Raw genomic sequence first — 26,314 nt, forward strand, 5'->3', positions numbered from 1 at the left:
TCTCTCTCCTTCTTTCTCTCTTTCTCTTTTTCCGGTGTCTATTTCTTTCATCTCCTCTGTACTCTCTCCCCTCTTTCTCCCTCTCTCACTCTCTCTCTCTCACTCTCTCTCTCACTTTCTCTCTCCCTCTTGCTTTCTTTCTCTCTCTGTCAGGTCACCACCCTATTCCACCTGTACTACTAGTTGTACCAATCCTACCACCACCACTCCTGCTACTTCTCCTCCTGCTACTACTACTACCTCTCTCCACACCAGTCTGAGCGCAAACAGCCACTCGAGCCAGCACCAGTACTGCTGCCCCGCGCGGCTTCTCCTGCCCAAGCCGCCATGCCATGCCCTCCCCCCTGCCCGGCATCCGGAGCAGGCAAGGTAAGGGCCAGAGCCCGCAAAAATTAACCCCCTCTGTTCCCCTACACCCTGCATCTTTCTTTCCACCTGCCTACAAACTCACTCCTCATCATCATCCTCCTCTGCTTATGTAGGACCAACTCTCCAGACAATTGAGATCTACAATAACCAGAGTGCCTTACTAATAACCCCAGAGTCCTCTTCTATCACAACATATATATTATATAAGTTATATGTATAAAGAATATATATATATATAAACAATTGCACTGAATAGCACCCAAAACCCTAATTTGTTTGTCCAGTTCATTTTCTATTTATTTGAGTCACTTTAATTTATAATTCACATTTATTAACATGTCCTTACGCATATTTATGAATATACAATTGTTTCTTAATTATCCTTAACCTGAACTCCAACTGTAAAATGACTTACTATAACGCTTTATAAGACAATTACAAGACAATAATAGAAATACTTTTAAACTCCTACTTCTATTACTATTACCATTATTGTTTGTTTGATGGTAAAAAGGAAAAATCCACCCTGAACAATTTCCATAATTATTTTCATATTTTCATATTCATATTTTACTTAATCTTTATTTAAAGCAAGTGAGCAGCAGCACTGTAAATCATATAGTCCTTTGCTTAGGTGTCACCTCCTCATCTCTATAATGTCTAAACAGATAGGGTTCTGAAGCTTTATGCATGCTTTCATACTGACAGCACCGTAGATCACTGACTAGTCGAGGAGAGTCTCACTGTACATCACCATAACTGTGAGGGACTTTGAGACGCAGTTGTTGGAAGAAATAAAGCTGTAAATGTGTGTTTTTAGTATGTTTGAGGCAACAAAATGCATTTTATCTCTAAACGTATTATTATAACTGTGCTAGCAGTATTCTTCTATACACAACCACTAATTTCTCAGCACAAATAAGAATACCACCAACCGGCAAATTTTGTGTTTCAGGGTGGACTTTTTCCCTTTTCAGCTAAGAAACACTCTTAATGTTATACAATATCCAGATTTCAACCTTGAGATCTTGTTCTCTTCCTGTGATTTCATGAAGATGCTGAGGTGAGCCACTCGGTTAATGAGCGCTTCAATGTTTTACTTTGGTGTCTCCGGTCCCCGGCGTGCAATTACTCCATCCACACATAAACAACACAGGCCCAAATTAATTTGCAAAACAATGCACCTACTCGAGCACACATGCCTACATCCTGATACCAGCTACTTGAATACAGTACCTCCCACCACTTCAGGCATGAATCACACACAGATACACATCACAGCGGACATGACACTCCCTGCTCCCACACACACACACACACACACACACATTTTCTTTAGCCCACTCTGAATTCTCCCACATGCTGTCACTGCATGACCCATCCAGTCATAAATCTCTGTCTCTGTCATCTAATCATTTCTACAAGTATCTCAGTTTGGCCTGTTATTATATCAGATATTTATATATTTTATTTAAATGCAGATTGATATGTTTCTGATAGATATTTTATAATTCAATATTTATGTACACCATTTTGAGCGTTTCGTTAATGATATTAATTAGGGAATCTTTTGGGTTCGAGGGTTTTGGATTCGAGCAGCTGCAGGAGAATGTAGGCGACCTTGGTGGCGTTCAAGTGGCTAATGATGTAGGACTGCCACCTGGTGGATGTGATGGCTAGCACAGCTTTGTGCTGGGGAAAAAATGGGATGGAACATAGTATATTCTACCAGTGTTTTTTTAAAATCCACTTTTAATGATCCTTGTCTTTCCTCAAATCCACCTTCCAACGAAATCTAACCAAGCAATCCAGAACAGCAGTGGTGCATCATTACTGTGTACAACACAATCATCCACTTATACTTAAACGTCCTCCCTCCGTTAATAACACAAGCATTGTCAATACTGTATCATCTCGTTTGACGAGTATTAGAGACGTGCCCTCACATCGAGTGCAGTCAGAACAAGCTGACATAGCTACACTTATCGAGTGTAATTATCGATTCATCGAGTCACATGACCTTTTAGAAGGGAATGTAAACAGCAATTCAAAATATTATCTGGAAAATGTATTACTTGCTTTATTGGAATAAAGTTTAACTAAGTGCTCTATCAATAAAGGAACAGTATTTCTTTATTACATTTATTTTGCATCATACAGTGTCTTGAATAAGTATTCACCCACATGGCCTTTCCACATTTTGTAGTGTAATACAAATATATACAATATAAATATATATATATATATATATATATATATATATATATATATATATATATATATATATATATATATATATATATATATATATATATATGTAAAATGAATCCACACAAGTTTGTTTACAAAATTTACAAAATTGTTTATAAAAATTTTAAAATGGTAATGCTCAAGTTTTCACCGCCGTAAAATAGATCCTGTGCAGATGTAATCAAAACTCACGTAATTATTTGATGGAGTTGATCTGTAAGCAATTAAAGTGTCAGGGGATCTCAGTACACTGTAAATACAAAGGTTTCTAGAAGTCTCCAGGTTATAAGTTAGGGAACACACAGCATCGGGAAGACCAAGGAATGATCAAAACAGTTCTGAAAACTTGGCAATCAGGGCCTGGGATTATAAAAAAAAAAATCCCATGGAATATTCAAAAACGTATTAATATTCCATAGAACAGAATTCATTTTTAGAACTGCAGTTAGTTGAGACCATGCAGTAAAAGTCAGAGAAGCCAGTGAAGACTTAATCAAGACACTGTAGATAGTTACATACTTCGAAAACAAGTAAATGTAGCTCGGTTTATTAGAGATGGCATATTAACGCATTTAATTTTGTTTTACCCTGATATCAAAATCGCAGACAAATTGCTGTTACTATTTACAATTTGCTTCTGTAAGGGCTTCGTTAGGTTACATCTTTAAGTGCTGGGGCCAGCGCTCGCTTTTGCTTTTGTTCTTCTCTACAGATGATTTGATAGCGTCCTACGCACATTCTTTACTAAACGGCTAGATACTTTCTGTTTTGGGAGAACTTGGGTGGCTTGTGTTGTTATTGCGTGACCTAATGTGCATCCTTTTACATTGTATTACAAGCGAATGTTGTCGATATTTCAGCCTAGATTTGTTACAGAATCAAATCCATATTTTTCCACCCATCTAGCATTATCTGTAGGTAACAGCTTGATACTAACACTGGATAGCGGATCAGTGCCACCTCTGTGATCTACCGAAACACTGTGACTGCCGGTTGTGCTCAGAGACTGGAGAGAGCTGAGATGTCAAAAAAATATTGTTTTTCACAAACATGGAACATCAAATTCGATTTTTAATATGTAAGTTTGAGATGCCACACAGGAAGATTAAAATCAATAGGGCAAAACCCCACTCAGGTCTGTTTTGGAAATGGCCGTTATATGCCACCTTAAAGGAAACATTACTTTAAATTTGATTCATTGTGATGTTGAAAATAAAGGCATGGCCGCCACATCAGGTGTGCTTAAATAAAAATTATTTACGAGACTCTTATTATACGAGTCTAAGTAAGAATCGCATTCTTTGATAATAAATAAATTGTAGCACTCTAAAGTCAGTTGAAGCAAATCTACCCTGTACAATTCACATTATCACTGCTGTTTGAGTAAAAGTAAAAATATCCTTCGAAATGATCCCTCCAGTAAAAGTACTCAAAAGTACATTTCTGCCAGATTAAATGTACAAAAGTGTTTGCTTTTCAGCGCACTTATGTATTAAAAGTACTTGTTTATGAGAATTTTATTTATTTATTATTCAATTCTCCTGCTCATCATGCCTTCAAGAAGCTGAGAGAAACAAAGTGTTTCTCTGAATAATAGTGGATTACAAAAAATTATACATTAGAAATAACATAAAAATGTAAAGTAAAATGAAAGTTTTCCAAAATAAAAAATATAGACGTACTTAAGTACAGTAGCGTACATTTACAAATATGGCATTTGGCAGACACCCTTATCCATAGCGATTTACAACTGAGCAGGGGAGGGTTCAGGGCCTTGCTCAAGGGCCCAGCAGTGGCAACTTGGTGGTGGTGGGATTTGAATCTGTGACCTTCCAATGCCTTAACCACTGAGCTACAACCTAGCGTAGTGAAGCTACTGCTATTCGGTCAACAGCGGCTGCTAAATGAGGGTTTCTCATATTTTATTATTGTTACTTTTAGCTAATTAAATTATGATACTTGTTCTTGTTTGTGCAGCAATAAGCACTTTGACTTGGAAAGGTGTACCGTGTTGTCACGATCACGTCAGAATGAACTTGTAGTTTTAAGACAAATTACTTTTTTAGAAATCACAGTATATAAGCATATTAACAAAGCAATCAGTTGCTTTGGGGCCAAATCAGAGAGCAGTGACCATTCTGCTGTCATCTCTATTATCTCTTACACACAAATACATTCATTTACAGTCCATGCTTCATCTCCCTTTCACTATATTCACCATATTACTCCACTCATCCATTCTATGTGTCTGAATCTCTGTCTCTCTCTCTCTCTACCTTTCTCTGCCCATCCTCCTGTCGGCTGGTAGAGAAGAGGATGATGATGACATCGCCCATCAGTTCTGTTGCCCTGCTTCTGAGTGCAGTAGCCCTTCCTCTAGGTAACCAGCAGTACCTTGGTCTGCAGTCTGTTCTCTCGCCGTCTACTTCAAGCAGGAAGCCGTGGATAAACGCTCATCAGCATGGATGTTGGATCTCAGACTCAGTTCTCAGCAGGTTGACTCGAAAACATGCTTTGACTGAACTGAAGGCATAAACTAACTAAACAAAACAGACAGAAACACTTCCTTTCTTTGCACTAGCATGCCACCTGCATCCTACCACCTCTCTGACATGGACAGATACCTTTCTTTGTGCTAATGAGAAAGGAATAAAAATGTGAGGAACCATGAGCAATGGAGTGGCAGGGTTGAAAAATTTGAGAGATGAAAAAGCAACAAAAGGGGCGTTCGAGCCCTTTCGCCCCCACACGTCCCATCACGTATTTCTGTTTTATTCTGCTCTGTAGAAGTACTTGTTTTGTCCAACAAGCCACTGTGATGCTACAGTGTCATCAGTGTTGTGCTGTCCTCTGCTTCTCACATCATTTGTTCGACTGTGTATGTATGTGCGTTTTTTTTTTTTTTTTTCTTTTCTCTCAGTAGGAAAAAAATGTGTCAGGTGTTAACTTTAACATGAAGCGAAAAGGTTCATATCACTGATGTGCATCAGGTCGACTTTAGGGTCAGGTGACATGGGGATTCTCCGAAAGCCATATCTGAATGTAGGACTTCAGTATTTAGCATCTTTCCTCTCTCTACCTCTTTTTTCTCCTGTTTCTGGACTCTCTGTTCTCTCCTTCTGCTGCATCGTGAAAATGCACACGAATTCGAACACATGGAAGTATTTTTATTTATGTTGTAAGACAGTTGCCATGTGCAAATATTTATGAATTTGCAATCAGGTGACCCTATTGGTTATCCCTGTCGGTAAAAATACCAGTGATGGAGCTGCAGGTAGTGTTTCCACTGACCAGCTCCAAGGTCTCCTGTTCAATCCTGCGCTCAGGTAACTGTCTGACTATAGCTTTCTGCACTTTCTCTATGTCTGTGTGGGCATCCTCCAATTTCTTCACTGTACTCTGCCTTCCCTGTGGGAAATTTGTGACCCAAATTGCCCTTAAGAGTGAACCTGATGCTGCAATGTATTGGTGTCCCAGTCAGGGTATTCCTGCCTGTTTCGCTGTACTCCAAGTTCTCTAGAGCTGGCAACTATGACCTGGACAATGCAGTTGCTGGAGATACATTATATATTATATAGTATGATGTGAATTCAAGATTATGTGACCGTGCAGGACACTATACTAAGTACTAAAAGGGGTGTAGTGATAGCATACAGTATGAGTAGAATATCTTTAGACCTAGTGAACATTAATTTTTCCCCATACTTTACAGTAAACATTAAACATATTTGGATGAAAGTAAATCTAATGTAATATTTACATCTAAATTTTCTACTGTATTATAATGCATACCACACCTCAGGTATACAAGTCGAGCAGAAATCAGGTGCTTGGCATTCTGTTAATTCAAACTATTTGTTTTTGAATCCAGGGATTCTCTCGAATTAACTCAAATGTGTCTGTGCACTGATGACATGGCTACCGATGCCATTTAATAGGAGTCAGCTGCCATCAGCTGCCGTGATGTCACATAACGAGAGCAACAGTTACATGTATATCTCTGCAAAAACGGACAAACCGCTTATTACCAAGTTCTTTCTCGTTTCTCATTTCCTGTTTCTCACACTATGTTGTCGTGTTTTTGTGTGTAAATGTTTGTCTCTGTGTGCACACACCCCTTGACATGCTGACTGGCTCAGTGAGTTCTTGCTGACCTTACTGTTAACATGCAACAAAATGACTAGGTGAGCCTTAAACAGAGTACACCATCATTAGGTTTGTTTCAGAAAAAAACTATTTGTCATTGTGACTTTTTTCCTTTCCCAGACTCCAATTTATGTTCCTTTTATGATAAAAAAAAAAAAATATTTGTGCCTGTGTTTTTTTGTTGTTGTCAACATTTCAGTGGAGCAGAGTCAAAAAGAAAGCATTGAGCTTTATGTTTGGTTGCCAGTAAGCTGTATTTTACTCAGAACGAAGATTGAATGATATTTATTTAAGCTTTTTTATTCAAGGGATAAAGTTCCCATTTCCCATCTTTCAGTCAGTTGTTTAGAGACTTCCCTGACAGCTATCTGGTTGTTATCGGCAGTGAGGTTAAACTGCTAAAAAGTGCAGGATATAAATTTGACAGGGATTGGTTGACTGCGGTACAAAAATAACACTGACTTGTCCTGATTTTACCTTTTTTTGCACATGAATTCATCAACTGCATTGCTTAATTATGCAAAAAAATGAAAATACTAACTTGCTATTATTTTCCATCATTATTTGCCACTCAGTCATTTGAATGACTATGTGCAGTCATTTGAATGACTGTATGACATCATATTTTGAGTACGGTAATCCCCTGTTTATCGTGGTGGTTAAAACCGCCCACAATAAACGAAAAACCACCCACAATAAACCCCAAAAATGCTATTTTATGTATACAGTACTGTACTGTATTAACATTTTACTTCATTTTATATTTAATAATTATATTTTTATTAATAAATGTCATTATTTCAACATTAAAACTCCATAAAAACAATTTCCTATAAGTTTTTTGGTCTATCGTGCTATCTGGCGAGAGACCGGGAAAATTAGCAAAAAAAATTAGTTATGTGGCAAATGCAATTACGCAATAAACCCGGGGTGCGAGATTCGTAAAGCGGGGGATTACTGTATTTTTAAGACTTTTGAATGGATTTTGAATTGGAGTTTGAATTGCTTCCGGCTGGAATCCTAGGCTTCATTTTCTGTTCAAAATCTTACCCGTCATGCTGGAATTTTGAGTCAGTTCTAAACTTTATTTTGGATAACATAGTTAATATAAGAACTTTCTTAAATTCAATCTGAGGGTTAAAAACCTAAATTGACCCCATTTAACTGTTCATCTTAGGAATAAGACTTTTATGGATCATTTGGGGATTTTAGTTTTTTTAGAACCATAATAACACATTTTGAAAGTAGCCAAATTTCTAATGAAGGATCCCCATGGCTTTGTTTGCTTGGGCTGTTTCTGCCACGATGATGCCTCTGATACCAGAAAAGTTTCCAAATATAGAAGTCATTGTCAATAGGGGATATTTAACACTTTAATTCCAGCATTTCTGGGGACATTTATGCATATGTAAGCAGAGAGGAAATACAATTTTGTTTTTAACACTTATTTTTCACTCAGAGTGGAGGTCATATCTAGGTGACTAAACCGAGAGCCCTCTAGATCAAACCCCAAGCTCATGGAGTGACCGTGACATGAAACGTAAAACTGTTTTTCCTTTACTGAACACGTCACTGCTAGCAGTCAAGCTTGACTGAGCAGGTTGTGATAATGAAAAGAGGAAAGAATTATGGCGTTTCATCCAAGGAGATAATGAAAGACAACCGGGACCCTACAGGGAGAATTGGGAAGCGTGGCCTGGACTGCAAAAAATGCAGGGTTGCCATATGAGCAGTATTTAGCACATTCTTGCAGAGGGAATGAACAATGAAAGAATCCTTCTTTACTATTTTTATTCCCTTTTCATCTGCCATTACAGTGCTGTATATACAAATATGCTCTCACTCCTGTTCTCCAAGGAGATCGACCATTCATTGATGTCTGTATATTTCACGAATGATAACAGCTATATAATATTGAACCATTAAAGAATATAATTTAATGAATTCTATAAGAATGTTCATGATGGTTATGATGTTGACAATGAATAAAATCTCCAGTTATTCAGATAATGTAAGAGTGGACTATAGAGTTTGTTTACGAGTTTTCTTGTGGCAAAATCCTTTGTCGTATTAACCTTGTAAAGAACGCATCCGAGTACAATGTTCATTCCAAACTGAGACTTTTTTCTGCTTCTATACGTGGTAACTGGGTGGTTGAAGACTCCTGCATGTGAGTCTGTGTGCACGTTATCACAAGTCACTGTAGAAAACAAGGTCAGGGCAGGGATAATATGATTAAAGTGTTAGTGAGAGGGAGAGAAGGAAAGAGGGAGGAAGGGAAAGCAGGGAAAAGCACCAGTGCTAAATAAGGACAGTTATAGTGCAGAAGATACTATTAGAATGTGGAAAAGGAATAAAGATAAGAAAAGCAAAAAGCATTAATACTTTGGATTAAATCCAATGTGCACTTGTCTTTCTCTTGGAATTTGATATTGAAGGTTTTTACAATCGATCGATAGATAGATAGATAGATAGATAGATAGATAGATAGATAGATAGATAGATAGATAGATAGATAGATAGATAGATAGATAGATAGATAGATAGATAGATAGATAGATAGATAGAATGTAAAATATAATTTCAAGCCCTTATCCAGAGCGAATTTACTGTACAACTAAGCAGTTGAAGGCCTTCCCATCCAGAGTCCAAAGTTTTAACTATTGATCTATGCCTCTCCCCCCCCCCCTTCTCTCTCTCTCTCTCTCTCTCTCTCTCTCTCTCTCTCTCTCTCATAACTACTGTATATATTCAGGGTTATAAATGTTTAGACATTGAGAAGGTTCCTCAAATTTTAGCTGCCTTCCACAGTATCTAGGAGATTATTTTTAATAACAATTTGAGTTCTTAGGAGTGTATGTGCTTGTTCCTGGGGCATCTTGGCTTCAGTTCATGTAAGGTTATTCAGTTTCTGTTCAGAAAATTCCACAACTCCACCCGAAAAACTCTTGATAGATTTCCGATTTTGGAATCACTCAATGAAACAGATCGAAGGCCAACAACCTGAGGCACAGCTGAGGAAAAGAGGATTTTAAGTTAAAACCAAACTGAAATATATAAATATGACAGTAAGGAAGGCTTGTTTATTGGGGATTAAAATGCACATACGTGTAGTTGAATGGATACAAACAATCTACTGTGCTGTTCTTAAATAAAATTAGCAGTCATTAGTCATAGTTCCTTCAAAAATATTATAGATCTGGTCTTTAGTATCATCGTGTTATTTGAATCATTTTCAGTGGAATTTTTATATAAGTTATTGATATGGTTGGCGGTTGATTATGCCTCAAAACGAAAAACAACACATATTTGCTATCACTGCTTCATTTCCTGTGTTGCATCCACCCAAAATGCAGGAGGGCTTTACACTTCTCTCAATTGTGCAGATAATGAAAAGGAGCTTGATTTTACTTAGCATATTTCCCCACCCCGTCGCACTTCTGCAGTGTCTGGTGAGAATTCTAGTGATGAGAAGATGTGTTTGAGAAAAGGGCTCCATGTGAGCTGAATTAATTGATATAGTGAGTTGTATCAGGATGGACCTTGAGTTTGAGGCATGTTATTTGGAATAACCACCAGGCTTTCAGCTCCAGCATCATAAACCACTCTGTGTGTGTGTGTGTGTGTGTGTGTGTGTGTGTGTGTGTGTGTGTGTGTGTGTGTGTGTGTGTGTCTCTGATAGACATGCTGCATTCCTGTTGGCAAGCCTCAGTCACTCACGGCCTGCAGCATGTTTACAGGACTGGGTAGATTGGAATAATAGTGTCAGCTTGTCAGAAAGTGGCTGTGACTTCTACAGTATACAGAAAGAGGGAACTTCGTGTATTATATTTGTTGTGGACTGCATTTGTCCAGACTTTTTTTTTTTTTTGCTGTATTCATGTGGAGTCTGTCACAGGTAGGTTAAAAATAACTGCTACAAATTGAACATGGTCTCTCCTGAGGGAAAAAAAACTCATATATAGCAGGAACTTCATCAAACCATGACATATTGGAAAGATTTTCTTTCAAAGGCTTTATGCTGTATTTTGGAATGTGGAGGTTTGCACATTCAGCAACAAGAGCACTATTGAGATCAGGCACTGATGTTGGATGAGGAGGTGCACAGCATTGCACAGAGCCATCATGTTTGGACCCCTTTAGCTCCGTGAAGCGTAAATTGTAATTCCAAAACAAACAAAAACATCTATCACAATGTCTTTTTCAAACAGTTTAACAGTTATGAGTGTGATGGTTAAGTTTTGATGCACAAACCTTTGGCTATGTAGTTATTCATCTACTTCCTATTGTACGTTTGCAACACTTCCTATTTTGAAAAATTCGAAAGGCCAGAGAAAGGTGTGTAGTTCTGTTACAAATTTCACAGTTAAACACTTTCTCACGAAACCTTTAAAATTCCTTTAGTGCCAGTGAAAGGAAACTGTAATTTTCAGTATGATTGGGTGCTTCTAACTCTATGGCAACAGCTTGGGAAAGGACCAAATTTGTTTAATGGTTAGGTCTCCACTGGTCCTATAGTTAATCTTGAATATAGACAGATCTATGTATTACTACTTAAGATTACATGAAACAAATAGAAGACTATTAAACTAATTTCTAGACATTTCTGTTAAAAAAAAAAATTCTCAGTGAAATACAAGCAATTCTTGACTTATGAAGGAGATGCATTACAATGACACCAACATGGCCTAGGCTACCCAGGAGTCCTAAAGAATCAGTATGGAGTAGCAGACTGTAAATAAAAATGTAACAATTTTCAATACATCATTTAGCAATATGCACTACCGTAATGTATAAATTTTACATTATACTGTATATCCATGTGGCAGCAAGCATGTGCAGGAGCGCCGGTTCGTGAGTGGAGGGTGGAGCCCGATGCGCTCTGTTTCAGTGTCTGGATGTGCAGATAAAAAGGAGAAAGACAAGAGCTTAAATTGGGCTTTGAAACACCAAAAACACAGAATAAAATATGCGATCCAACATCGAGACAACTGAAGCCTTTCGACCACTGGTAAGAGTAAGACATATCACAAGGCGGGAGATACGTACATCCTGGCAGTATCGTATGCAAATTATAAGGCCGCATGAACATTTAAATATTTTAAAGAATTTTCATATCTTTATCCTCATCGTATGATCAAGAAATCGTAAGTTGAACCATGTAACCTGAATTCCTACATGTACTGTGACATTCTGAAGCAGAACATGATGCTCTCCCTTCAGAAACTGGGCCAAATGGCAGTTTTTCAACATAATAATGACCCCAGAACATACCACCAAGATGACAACTGCCTTGCAGAGGACGCTAAAGGTGAAGCCACACAAGCTCCGCTTTGCATAACTTCCATATAAAATGTTGAGCCCGAATAATGGATTAAGACGTCGTTTTTCAACGAATTTCATAAGCAATTATTATCGTATCGTATATAGCCCTACTATATACAAATTTAAACCAACTGAAACCAAGTTTTTCTGTTTATCAGGCTCTAGGCAATCTCAATCTCACACTGCTGCTGTAAACCAAGAAACCTAGTTGTGCAATAATATTATACCTTACAATAACACATTAACAAAGCATATTTTCATGCAGTTACAAGTGTGTGAATGTGTGGGTGTTGTTTATTCTTTCCGATTTATTATTGATTGCACTTTTGTGTTGATTGAAACAGTGGGCAGCTTTGTTATGTGGTACATTGAAATGCTGTTTGTGTTCAGAATGTGTCCTGACATGTTGAAAAAGAAATGTTTGTTGTGTATTTTGTATTCAATCGTTCATATATACAGTATAAAGACATCTGTTTGAATCGCTGTGTAAGGCGTTTGAAGAAGATGCAGAAAAGCATTTATGTCCAAAACTAGGCAAGTTAAAATTCAGAATAAATTTTTTAGAAAATGTTTGGATATTATGATTATGGGAATTCTATTTTTTCCATTGTAATACCATGGTTCAAAATGTGTTGGATTTAGAGCTACATTATAACCTGCTTTATTCTTTTAATACCACTGCAGATAAACATGTGATTCTCCTCATTAACTGATATTTATAGATCCTAATAATAATAATAATAATCTGTGTTTATAAGAAGGTTTATCCATGATTTTACACAAACACAAAAAAAGAAAAAACACAAAAACAAAGACAAGAGCTTGACAAGGAGACTTATAAAAAAAAAGTAAAATAATAATGCAATGTCGAGTTTTCTGCATAAAGCTAAAAAAGACAGCACTAAACTTACAAAAGGTATTAAAGATTCAAGAGATTACTGTCTTATCTACTCATGTCTCTTACACAGTACCATAAAATCCTCCAAGCAGCCCATGACAATAATTAAGGACATAATGAAAAACAGATTTGCAGTATGCAATGTAACATTATAGAAAGGCATATGCAAAGTCCTGCAGAGGTAGAGTGTGTCCATGTTGGTATACCCATTGTAAAGGGGTTCGTGTGTGTGTGTGTGTGTGTGTGTGTGTGTGTGTGTGTGTGTGTGTGTGTGTGTGTGTGTGTGTGTGTGTGTGTATGCAGAGGTAGTCTGTAGTCATTGTAGATGATGACATTTAAAAATGCAATAGTCATCTCAGATAAATTCTTTCAATACAGTATATAGGGCCCAGTAATATTTTGCACAGTATTGTAATGTCTGTAACAATTAGTTATTCTAAAGGAAAGAAAAATGCTTTTTCAATCATTGTGGTTCTGTTTCACTGTCCCTAACCATTAAAGGCTGTGTGCATCACCTCAATGTTCTTACATACAAAGACTTAAGTAACTGTATGATTTAGTACAGTACAGTACATACAGAATATTCGACCTTTGCACCTTTTAGTTATCTGTTTAACAAATATCACTCTTGTGCTCTCATTGAATTAGCTATGAACTGGTCTCTCGTTTTTTTTGTTGTTTCTTTTATGTCGTGATGCTATGGGTTTTTCATTTTGCCAGTTGTCTGAAGAGCTGCAGGCTTGAGAGCACATCTCTCTTCCACTGGGCTTTGCATAGTTACCTGGAATCCAGTTACATACATACAAAAGCTGCAGTGGGGTTTCCCAGCATTTCTTTCGCACCTTCTTAACTTTGGGTCAGGCCCACAGCATCTGTCTCTACCTAAGTACAGCTGACATGGTTTAGTAGGTTTCTCCTCATATTCTGCCTTTTGTTGAATGTATTACTTGGATTATTAAAAATCTCCCCAAATACATTCTGTTTAATTTCTGCAGATGGGGTTTCCTTCTGTATTTCTACTTAGTCTTTTATTATTATTATTATTATTATTATTATTATTATTATTATTAGCAAACCAGTGAACATGTTGCTAAATGAGGTCTTTGGACAAAAAAAACCCTACATATCAGACAAATTGGTCAAACAAAACAACAGGGCTGGAATTGGGTTTGCTCAGTCTCTCTGGGAAAATTCTTTCCCCTCTCAGTGCTTCCTGGTTCTGACAGCCAACCTTAAAATATCTTGGTCTGCATGCAGGCATTTCACTGCAGACATACAAATGCCACAGCATACAAGTGTTACTGAAAGTGTTAAAGAAAATCTTGGCAAATAACACACTCTACCCTTCACAGTCAACAGGATGTCTGCGCTGCTACTAACCTTGGAATCGCCATGGACCATTTCCAGGTTTTACAAGGGCAGCAATTCCCACTCTTAGTTGTATTATTGTGATGATGACCTTTTGATGTTTTGAACCTTTTGTTGATTAATTCATCATGGCACTGTTGAATCTGCTATTTGGGTTGTATTCATTGTCCCTATGAACTATTTGTCTAGTGCCATTTTTATGTCATTCTACTTCTGATGATGACTTTTCCAATGGGCCTCTCCTGACTGGTTGTCCCCTGACTGGACCCCCCCCCCCCTTTAATTGGATTAGGGGGGGGGGGGGGGGGTTGTCCAGTCAGGGGACAACCAGTCAGGGGAGGCCCATTGGAAAAGTCATCCATAAAAATTTTTTATAAATAAAAAACATTGAACAGACAATAATTGTTCTCAAATGCACTGTACTGCATCTACCCGTCTTTGACATGGTTTCTTCTTGAAGAAACCTTTAATAAATTGCTGCTGTGCCTGACTTTGCCCCCTTTCCATTTTGTTCCACAAAATTCTGTCTAAAAATAAACAAACCTCTTAATCATCAATATTATGAAAATAGTATATTTAATAGCCATATTTTCATCTAATTAAATACAAAATAATTTAAATCTGAGGCGGTTATTGGACATTGCATACGAAAATAAATGTAATAAAATTACAATGCAAAAACAAGTGTTTATTCAATATAAACAGGCATTTACTAATTTACATCTCAGAATTGTAAGTGTCAGAACACTAACATTATTAAAATAGTTTTTTTAATTTGAATTGGTTTATTTAAAAGACATTTCGAGATTTCTATTCATATATCAATTATGTCTGTGGCAAGTATTCACTGATATTCAAGTTTTTTATTTAAGTGTTTTATTTGTGTCGATGAATAGGGATGACCGGGTCCCCTGGTGGTCTAGTGGTTAAGATGCAGCGCTCCCACCGCTGCGACCCGGGTTCGATTCCCGGTCAGGGAACCATCCCCAGCCACTCTTAGTGCCGGTCCCAAGCCCGGATAAATTGGGGAGGGTTGCGTTAGGAAGGGGATCCAGCGTAAAACATGTGCCAAATCAAACGTGCGGAGGATCCGCTGTGGCGACCCCTAACGGGAGAAGCCGAAAAGAAAGTTTTTAATAGGGATGACCGGGACGGCAAAGAGCGCCCTCTGTCTGTTTTCTTTATTTTACAAAAGCACAGCATTTTGTTGTTATTATGAGTGTATATAAATAAAACTAGACCCTGTGCAGATTTAAATGACGTATTGCTTGATCTGTACGATCAAAAAGACAGTAATTTATATTTGTTTGAGGGACAAAATTTCAGAAAACGCGCCGGCACGTTTGTCGACCCCGAAGGGTTAATTGCCGGATGTGCACGGATGGTTGTTTGCTTCATAAACTACTTTATGTCTGTGGTGTGTGAGAGCCAGGAAATGATACACCAGTGGTAGATTGAACAAGCTGCGCATCGACAAGAAATAGATTGGTGGGAAAACTAATATTGGTCATGACAACAAACAGATCAAAACTGAAGTAACGAGCCTGGTTTGAAAATGTTAGAAGTAAAAAGTACAGATATAAAGTAAAAGGTAAAAGTAAAATGTTAAATAAATAATGTAAAGTAATCTACTTAAGCATAAGTACAAATACTTCATTACTGTTCCCATCTCTGCATTCAAGGACAAATCATGCAATGTTAATGTGCATGAGAATAGTATTCATAAATCATGGTAGAGTCTTCATTAAGCTAATATGCTTGGTTGCTCATGAAAGCAAAATGAAGTAACTAATTGAAGGTGCTTTAGCAAACATTTGTTATGGCGGTAGTGACCAATTAGCAGGTGATCGTGAAAAAACATGCAAGCAAATGAGCACAGGTGAACGTATGGTTGTGTATGTGAGCAGTCAAATGTGATTATAAACTCCATGTTTTGGAGAATGAGCTCCTATCTTCAAACAAATAAGCACACCTACACCTTGGTGGGAAGGCAGTGGAGTGTGTGGTGGGAGGGGGGTGTAATATAAACCTTTCAAATTACAATACAATCTAAATGTACATGTGAACAGGATTTGGTTGTAGGATGTAACTGACAATGAGTTGCATATCGATATCTGAAACCTGTGGGGTTTTTTTTAAGTTTGTGGAAGTGCATTATGTTTCTTTAATTCCTTCCAACACATTTATATTTATGTGACTCATGCATTTTTTAGCCACGCACTGCAGGTAAATCACTAACGTAATGAAAACCCTCCCATCCTGCAAAACTAACCCAGTCCATTTGTTGAAATGATGTGTTCCTGTTACAGAAAAGGGTTTGTGACTGAACATCTTTGTGTTATTTCAATGCGTGGAAAATGTCAAATGAAGATTGATGAAGTTATATGATGAATATTATAATAAAATTATATAGTAATAAATTAATATATAGATTGTAATAATGCATAATGTATTTTGTAATTGCAGACTAGGCCTAATTGCATGTTGGAACAATATTAGTAATTGAAGTTTTGTAATTGAAGTTTTGTAATTGAAGTTTTGAAGGTTTGTGACTGAACATCTTTGTGTTATTTCAATGCGTGGAAAATGTCAAATGAAGATTGATGAAGTTATATGATGAATATTATAATAAAATTATATAGTAATAAATTAATATATAGATTGTAATAATGCATAATGTATTTTGTAATTGCAGACTAGGCCTAATTGCATGTTGGAACAATATTAGTAATTGAAAAACAGAAAACTGTATGTGATGTTGGTCTGTCAGTTTCTGCTGTTCTTTTTTTTTTAGCAAATTACAAACAAATTACAACAGATTAGCATATTAAATATGGCAACTTGGGCCAGAGGTATGTAAAATCTGATCAGTATACCCATATATGCTTCTTTCCAAATCTATTCCACTAGAATTTTAAATAGGATTTGTTTATTTAGACACAAAAGCATTAGTAAAGTATCAGGTGATATCAGGTGAGGAGACCTGGGCCTCAGTTGGCATTCCTTTTCATCCCAAAGGATGTTCAGTGGGGTTTGAGGGCAGGGCTTTGTGCAGGTCACTCAGTTTCTAAAAGTCCAACCTTAACAAGCTTTGATCACGGTTTCGTGCAAAGGGGCATTGCCATGATGAAACCGATTCGGGTCTATGTTTCATTTAAGGCAAAAACAAAGACATTCTAGACAATGTTGTGAGAGCACTGACTAAGAGGACCCAAATATGAGTGTGATGGTCAGGTCACATACTTTTTGCCAGGTAGTGTATTAATAGAGTATCTTTTTCACATGCATTTTATGGAGGGCATTTGTAATAAAAATATCGAGTCAATGATTGTGGAACGACTCTCTTTGTATCTGTTTGTTGTTCTAAATATCTATATCTGTCTCTGTATTTGGATTTGGATTTAAACCCAATAAATGTATACAGTAGTCCCCCTGAACTCACATTTTCTGAAATCTGTTAATGAAAATATAGTTTAAAATGGTATTCCTAACGTTCCTGAACAAATTTTTAGATAATCCGTAACTTACTGTAAATTAGGTTCCAAATGAGAACCCGCAAATTTTCCAAGCAGCAATTTCCGAACCGCAAATTATGGGGGTGGACTGTATAAACTAGTACCTCAGTTTAAACCTCTGTGGTCTGACCAGACAGCTACTAAGGATACCGCAAATGCATTGTATCATATCAGGGGTGCTAGCTAGGGGTGTGTAGCCTAAACAGAAACGAATAGAGCACATATTGTTCTTTGGTTAGATTGCCTTATTTGTTCAATTGCAAACAATAAACTTGTATTTAGAGATACATCGTATAATTTATATTTGTTTTAAATTTATATTTGTAATATAGGTAATTCCCTAATGCTGCTTTGGTACAATGTATATTATTAAAAGCACTATACATATAAAATGGAATTAAATTGAATTATTTAGTTACATCCTTTATTAATGATTATATGAATTGAATGCTCACATTTAGAGGTATTTGGCCAAGCAAGTGCTATCTAGCCTCATGTGCACTGTGCTTGTTCAACTGATTTGTGGCATGACAGCATACTCATCTAATTTTTGCAGTTTCTCCACATGCTCACAGTTCATTCGCACATCTGTGAGTGTGTGTGTATGTGTGTGTGTGTGCCCAGAAGAGTGAAGAGGAATGCAGCCATGCATTTCGCCTGGAAGAGTGAGAGTGTCAGAGAGGAATGATTGAGCTAGAAAGGGAAAGAGAAAGGGAACGAGTAGGTTAAGTGGATTGAGAGAGGGTTTTTTCTTCTCTGGTATACTGATACATCTATAAGATAAAGATTATTTAGTGAGACACCTCTTTTCACTGGTAAGGTAATGTTTATTCTCTTACTGCATGCTTTCAGGTACACACCACTCTTATGCTCTGTATGTGTTTGATAGAATATCTGTACTGTAATGCTTATAGTAAGCATGTGTGCATGTATTGTACTGTAGAGGTGCAGTATAATATTTCATGCCATTTGCTTTTTTTTTTTTTATTTGTGTGGTTAACTGGACTGCATGCATTTTATCAACAGGATTTGCCTTGTCCTGTCGATATCTCAGTGTCCATGTGTGGGACAGTTCCAGATACAGATTGCAGCTCGGTAGCAATAGCACAGCTTTAATTAAGCTTAGCATAAAGGCCTTTAGCATGATGTCGTCATTCTGATTTTTCTTTCTGCCTGTTTAGCAATGCAGTGTGAGTGTTTGTAGATCTCTATATATAATAATCTCCAAAATCATACATTGTTTTGAACATCATTGTATGTGAATTTCCTCACTAGTTTATTTCAATATGAGTTTTATTTGTGAGTATATTTATGGCAGGCTTTATGTAAATGTTGCTGGAAAATAAATTCCAAACCCATCAGGGCCTGAATGAAGTGAAATTTAATGTACCGAAGCGAAGCAACTCTCAATAATTTACCAGTATGAACTAACACTGTGCAGATGCACGCTTGCTTTGGTGCTTGCTGTGGGGGCAAAGTGGAAACGGAAAGAGCAGGATGTTTTCCATCCTCTCACTTTTGTGCTTTTACTGAATTCTTACTGCTCTAATGCTAAGGGAAACTGTGGGAAGAATGCAGAAAAGAGGTCGCACATCATTACGTTAGCCTTAAACAGTCAAGGAAAAGTGCATCTCTGTGATAGTGAAACTTGTTATTGCCCCCTCTGACAGAATGTGTGGGTTTAAAAAGGTTAAGGAAAAAGCATCAATAACAGCTTTATGCACTGAGGATTTGATGTCCTTCTCCTGTTTGTGGGTAGACAGTGGTATAAGTGATACCTGAAGAAATACAGAAACAGGCTGATAAATCGAAACAAACCTTTGACTCTATTTACATCTACTTTTTTTGCATTATGTATGTGTATTAGGTCCTGATACCATTTTGAATACACGTATTTACACTTGTAGTCCAGTGTATCTCTGCTCAGGCAGACTGTACTACCTATGATACCTGAATATGTACTGTAAATAAGCTCAATATCTTCAAACGCTTAAACTGTTATGTAATTATTATTATTTTTTTGTGAATAAGATGCAACCAAATGTAGGGATTCTGTATGATCGTGTTTTAAAAGCACAAGCATGTACGCTCATGGAGTTGCTATTGGAAGGGGCTTTTTGGTTGTCAAATGTGATTTCCAAAGAGGAATCAATTTGCAGCAATTTATAACATGTGGCTGTTGTTCTGGTGATCATATTCAAATCTGTTGCAAATGAGACTTCATTATAGGATAATGTCTATCCAGGTAAAAATTTTGATACAAATGTAATGACTAAGTGTAAACGGGTATTTGCGAAAAAGAATGGGGGATAGGTATAAGACTGGAGACTATATTGAGTTAAGGTTTTATCAATGTTATAGTAGTTTAAATGGAGAAACAAATTAAAAGCTTGGATTTTTATTCTGTGTCCAAGCAGCTTACTAAGATTAAAACTGCAGTCAACTGATGCAAATAAACAGGAAGTATATGTAAACAATCTATTGTTATTGGTGTTATTGATATTTCCAATTGACAAGAGTGTGTGGGGTATGTGGTACCCACATTCTCATGCTGTACCACCCAAGTACAATGCTGTGACGCATAGGCAGACCATCCAAGTCCTTGTTTAGGGAGTGTAACACACTGACTTCTTATCAAAATGCTGTGACTTCAAATCCCAGTGTTGTCATGTTGCTGCTCTGGACCCTTGAGCAATTCCCATAATCCCATAACTTCTCAGTTGTATAAATACGATAATTATGGGTTGCTTTGGATAAAGTGTGCATTAAATTTAAATATCATTAAAAGATAATATTTACTGGGACATATTTATTGCTATTTATTAGGATACACAAAAGCAGTTAACATGCTGTCAGTACCTGCACTAATCAATGATGGTGACTTAAGTGTGTAGGAAGTTTCTGTAGGAATGAAACACCAAGCTATAAGAGGAATTTGCATTTGTTCATATGTTTCTGAAGGAGTGAGTATATGGAAGGATAAGCCTTTGCTGATGAAAGGGAATGAAACAGCCGATTAGGTAACACACATCGAAGCCAGTGAAGTTTCTAGATCTAAGTGCACTATGATGCAATGTATTTATTCATGTCTTTACTCCAAGTGGTGTAGTGTTGTCATTTTTGATGTAGGAAATATAGTTTATTTTCCATGTTTAAATCTTGCTTTGTTTAACCAGCTGCTGAAACACCAGCTGAACTGGTCAAGTGGGTGGACCTTCTCCTCCAGTTTTGGGAACAAATTACTTGTTAATAAATTTTCACTATTACTACTTTATTGAAGATTTCACAAAAATAATGCATTCAGTAGATCTCAAAATTTGTCATGATTAACTTGAAAAATCCCTTACTATCTGGCGGAAAAAGATTGACTATTTTTATCAGCTATGCCTGTGTGTTTGCTGCTCGTAGTTAGTCGGATCAAGCTGGACATTTTTCAGCATGGTTTTCTAATTTTTTCATTTAACTTATAATTAATATTCCCAGTATTGTTATATGTAATTGTACTAGTGACTTTGAAATTGGCTTAAATTGAGTACCATATATATAGGCATGCAGCGAAAGAGTGCTGACCTTGACAGAGTTACCATAGCAGCTTTCCACCATGACAGTAAGATTCAATTAATCTGTGTATATAATAAATACATTAATAAAAGCTAATGAAGTGAACTGATTTGTGTAAACCATTCACAGTCCTGACCGGAATTATAAAAAATATTAAACGATTCAAAATGATTAAAATAAAATTAAAAGATTAATTCAACACCCCAGCTTTTTGCTATCTAAACATTGCAGACTCTAATGTCGTGTTCAAATGATTGCAGAATTTGATAATATTGGAATTGCATAATAAGGACTATATGGACAAAAATATTGGGACATTGACTTTTCCATTTTCTGGAAAAGAACCAATCTGTGGTTCTTCTCAAAACTTTTACCTCAAAGTTGGAGGCACACTATTGGATCGGATGCCTTTGGCTGCAGTAACATAAAAAAATTCCCTTCACTTGAATAAGGAGACTCAAACTTGTCACTGCATGACAATGCCCCTGTGCACAAAGCCAGCTCCATTAAGATATTCAATTCAATTGAATTCATTTTTATTTGTATAGTGCTTTTAACAATGAACATTGTCTCAAAGCAGCTTTACACAGATAATGCGGTGATTGAAAATTAATATGTTCTTTATAAGTAAGTTTGTCCCTGATGAGCAAGCCGGTGGCGACTGTGGCAAGGAAAAACTCCCCGAGATGGCATAAGGAAGAAACCTTGAGAGGAACCAGACTCAAGAGGGAACTCATCCTCATCTGTGTTACACCGAATGTCCATTTGTGGCAGGTATACAATGTTGCGGGGTACAGTGATGATGATCAAAAGCGAAATGTATTCCTGAGTCAGTGTAGGAGACTGTTGACATCAGCTATAGTCCAATCCATCCTCAAAGCTCCCGTTCTTACTCCGGAATTTCGTGGAACCACCCAAGGCGTTGATGACAAACCTTCCCCAGCTGCACAGAGTGGCCTCCAGTCAAAGAGAACACTATCCAGAGGCAGGCCTGGACGAAGTGGGAAGATCCACGGAGGGAAGAGGGGCAGGAACAGTGGTCACTGGAGCCTCAGGAGCATGTTTAACTCGACCGAGAGAGAGAGAGAGAGAGAGAGAGAGAGAGAGAGAGAGAGAGAGAGAGAGAGAAGAGGGTGACAGGAAGAGAAGGATATGGATTATTAAGTGTACCTATTGTTGCATGAGAGTTAAAGTCACTGTGCAGTTTGGACTCCGGCAAGACTCGCTATGGCAGCATAACTAAAAGGGAGAACCAGAAGGCAACACAGACATGAGGGATCTCTGGGATAAAAGACGACCCACCACACCACCATCAACAAACCTGAGTGAACGCGTGAATGTGAGGGGACGACAGCATACAAATATCCCAGTTCACCAAACACTCTATATCAATGTTCCCTCCAGATCTGAGCCTTTACCTGAGAAAAAATCTACTGATTAAAGGCTTGACTGAATAAATATGTTTTCAACCTCGACTTAAACACTGAGACTGTGTCTGAGTCCCGAACACTGATAGGAAGGCTGTTCCATAACTGCGGGGCTTTATAAGAGAAAGATCTGCCCCCTGCTGTAATCTTCTTTATTGGAGGAACCAACAGATAGCCAGCACCTTTTGATCTAAGTAGGCGTGGAGGATCATACTGGTACAGAAGTTCACTCAGATACTGCGGTGCGAGACCGTTAAGTGCTTTATACGTCAGTAGTAGTATTTTATAATCAATGCGAGATTTGATTGGGAGCCAGTGTAGACTGATTATTACAGGGTATGGTACAGATATATTGGATGGAGTAGAAGATCCTGAGTGGCCTGCTATAGAGCTCTGACCTCAACCCCATTAAAACACCTTTCGGACAAATTGCTGACTGCACCCCAGGTCTCCTAATTCTACATCAGTACCTGGCTAGCTAAATTAGCACTAATCAATTCAACACACTTCAAAATGTAATGGAACAGAACAGATTAGAAGAGTAGAGGTTATTATAGCAGTAACTAAATGGAATGGAACATTTAGCATGCACATTCAAATTTTATGCTGCCAAATTTTGTCCATATAGTTTATTTAGACCTCTGTGTGTTTGAGCTACAAAGTGGGAACACCTCCCTGTTCATCTTTTTTCCTGCAGAAAGCAATCCTGCTGACTATAATGAGTAATGTCGATTTTCCTCCTTAAAATAGTTAACTGTGTAGTCAATATTATTAAATTTACAAGCAAAAATGTCTGCCTATGTATTGAATTAAAGCAAATACGGGTTTATACAGTGTAACCTATAATATAAGACTAGTCATGTTGATTTGATGTCACTTGCAGACATTTCTCTGCTTTTTTTCCACAGTTCAAAAGTGACCAATTACTGGTCAAGATGCTTGTTTGATTTAACTCAGTACAAATGTATTTTTTATTTGTGAAGCTTTCTATTTCAGAAACTTTCACTGACAGAGCAGATTAGACTTTCATTTATAGGCTGAGTCAGTTTTATTTTATTGAGCTTTGTATTAAACCCTCTGAATTCAAGAGAACAGTTAAATTGGCTAATAAATTTAAAAGTTCAATTCTAAATATACTGTAATAACCTTGATAATAGTAGATTGTATTTTTCACCACTGTAACTATAAAAATAAAATGTCACCCTGGTTAAGCCACAAAAACTCTTAAGGGGGCTAAGAACTCCACTTTGAGACCCCAAAATATAATAAAATGAACCATGGCTTTAGGGCAACAGACCTCTAGGGATTGGTTTCCTGTTCTAGCACAGCTAAGCCAGTTAATGAAAGTGTGATAAATTGAGTCAGCCATGTCTGACCTTCCAGGACTGCAGTTTGACTCCCTGCTGTAGATGGTCACACAGAGTATATCTAGAGCACGAGGCTCATTATGATCTCAAATCAAATCCATGCCTGAGCAAATTTAGTAGCTTTGTTTTTGTTCTGGTACATAATCAAGCCTTCAGACACATTGATTGACAGCCAATGAAAAAAACAACAAACCCACCAAGGACACTCAGCATTATCAGCTGAATTTAGGGCTATGCGGAAACTCTGGCAAAATGCTGTGAATCAGATACTCTGTAAGACCAATAAACATTGAGTGAAGCGGCAAGGACACGCATAATGAGGACCCAAGGTACAAGCTGCACATTGAAATCACAGTTCTAGTTAAGAGTCTCATTACCTGGAATAGTTTCAACTGCTATAATAAACTGCAACTAAAAATAAAGATATGTTTTTTTGAAAAAATAATAAAAATTAAAAGATTTTGATTGGCTCATTGGAGAAAAATGAATCCAAGCGGAAAATAAATTATATGACCAAATGTATGTTGACACCTACCCATAACACTCCTCCTAACAATAACGCTTTGAATGCCTATTTCAAGATTTAGTCCATCTTTGCTGTTACAGTAAGCTCAAATAGATTTTGGATGTGGAGTTCATGCAGCCACAAGAGCATTAGTAAAATCACACACTGCTGTCAGGTGAGGGAGCTTGGGGTTCAGTTGATGCTCCAATTGATCCCAGAGGTGTTCAGTGGGGTTGAGGTAAGGGTTTTGTGCAGGTCACTCGAGTTCTTCCACACAAACCTTAACAATAATTGCACAGTGGCATTGTTATACTGGAACATAATTGGGCTACTTTGTTGGAAGGAAGGGAAATCTTAATCCAGCACATAAACAAGATATAATTTACAATTGGGCCCAAAAAAAAAGATGATCTGGTGTGCACATACCTTTGTCCTTGTAGTGTATATCCAACATTTCCTGGCAAAGTTTCCCTGCATGATTAAGAAGGGTCAGATAAGATTGTAATAAAAAGCAACTACAAGGATTACAGGTTACACACTTCATAAATGTAAATAGGAGGAAGCACAAAAGTGTTGGTTGTGAAAAACAACAGAGCTACAGATATGTTGCCTTTTCACATACAGACATACAGACAATGATGAATCAGCTACTGTTGATCAATAGTCACTTATAGCTTTTAATACAGAACAAAAAAAGAGGAAACGACAGCAGAGACAATAGATATGACGAGAGTGTAAGGCCATGTATATAAATAGCAATATTAGTAGCTGGACCGTTCAGGTTCTGTATGGATGAGAACAGAAAATACTGCCCAATGGATATGCAAGGGGATATCGTTGAATTTTATGTATGTAGATAAACGTAGAGTCTTTAATTGTATTTGCATTATTCATCGACAATAATAAGCTATCCAGCAAATGGCTTGTTTTATTTGTTTTCCTGTGCAGTTTTGTTTTAAGTTCCATTTTCACTCCCATCCAATTAAATTGATTTGCTCACATACTGCTGGAGACTCTGTGCTGAACTTTGATGTGCTCAGTGCATTACACACTTTAATCAAGTCAAATATGCTTTCATTGTCATTTCTTTCATCGCAGATGTAATGTGAAGAATACAATATTGCTTCCTCACAAGCACAGTGCTGTGCTGAACATTGTCAGACAAGAGGTTTAGAAACCTACTGACAGACAGTCAGCTGATACAGGCTTTTAACAATGCAATATAAACAACACAGTGTACAGACAATGCACTCAGCACAAAACAAACTTAATTGCACAGTAGTATCGCGTGTACTGAATCGAGTGAACTGATTTGAGGGCCTTGTCTGTGTTTAAGTTCTTGCCCATTTGCCTTTGGATGTCAGTATTGCCTTTTATATATACATATATAGAAAGACCTTGGTTGTCATCTGTTACACCACTTGACTACTTGTGCTACAGCTGCAAGCCAAAACCTTACCTACTTTATTTAAAATCTGCGAAGATGTCATTATTTAGGAAAACCTGGTAGTATATATTAAAGTGTTTGTAGAATATTAAAGTGTTGGTAGAGGAATGATGCTTCTGTTTTATATTTTTTGTCA

General features: G+C 37.2%; 1 protein-coding gene across 4 annotated transcripts in view; it reads left to right on the forward strand.

The window, feature by feature from the left end:
* iqsec2a (IQ motif and Sec7 domain ArfGEF 2a) overlaps positions 1-26,314 on the forward strand; it is an 84,763-nt gene that overhangs the window by 14,616 nt on the left and 43,833 nt on the right. Inside the window, exon 1 of one of the 4 annotated variants that reach the window (XM_083553615.1) lies at positions 18,341-18,691. The exons of 2 other annotated variants lie outside the window; for them this stretch is intronic. The gene's annotated coding sequence lies outside the window, so the exon portion shown is untranslated. Of the gene's footprint in view, positions 1-18,340; positions 18,692-26,314 lie in introns of those variants that run through there. One more of the 4 variants, XM_083553616.1, reaches the window with a different exon arrangement.

Source organism: Silurus aristotelis (genome assembly GCF_946808225.1).
Source record: "Silurus aristotelis genome assembly, chromosome: 11".
Taxonomy (NCBI): domain Eukaryota; kingdom Metazoa; phylum Chordata; class Actinopteri; order Siluriformes; family Siluridae; genus Silurus; species Silurus aristotelis.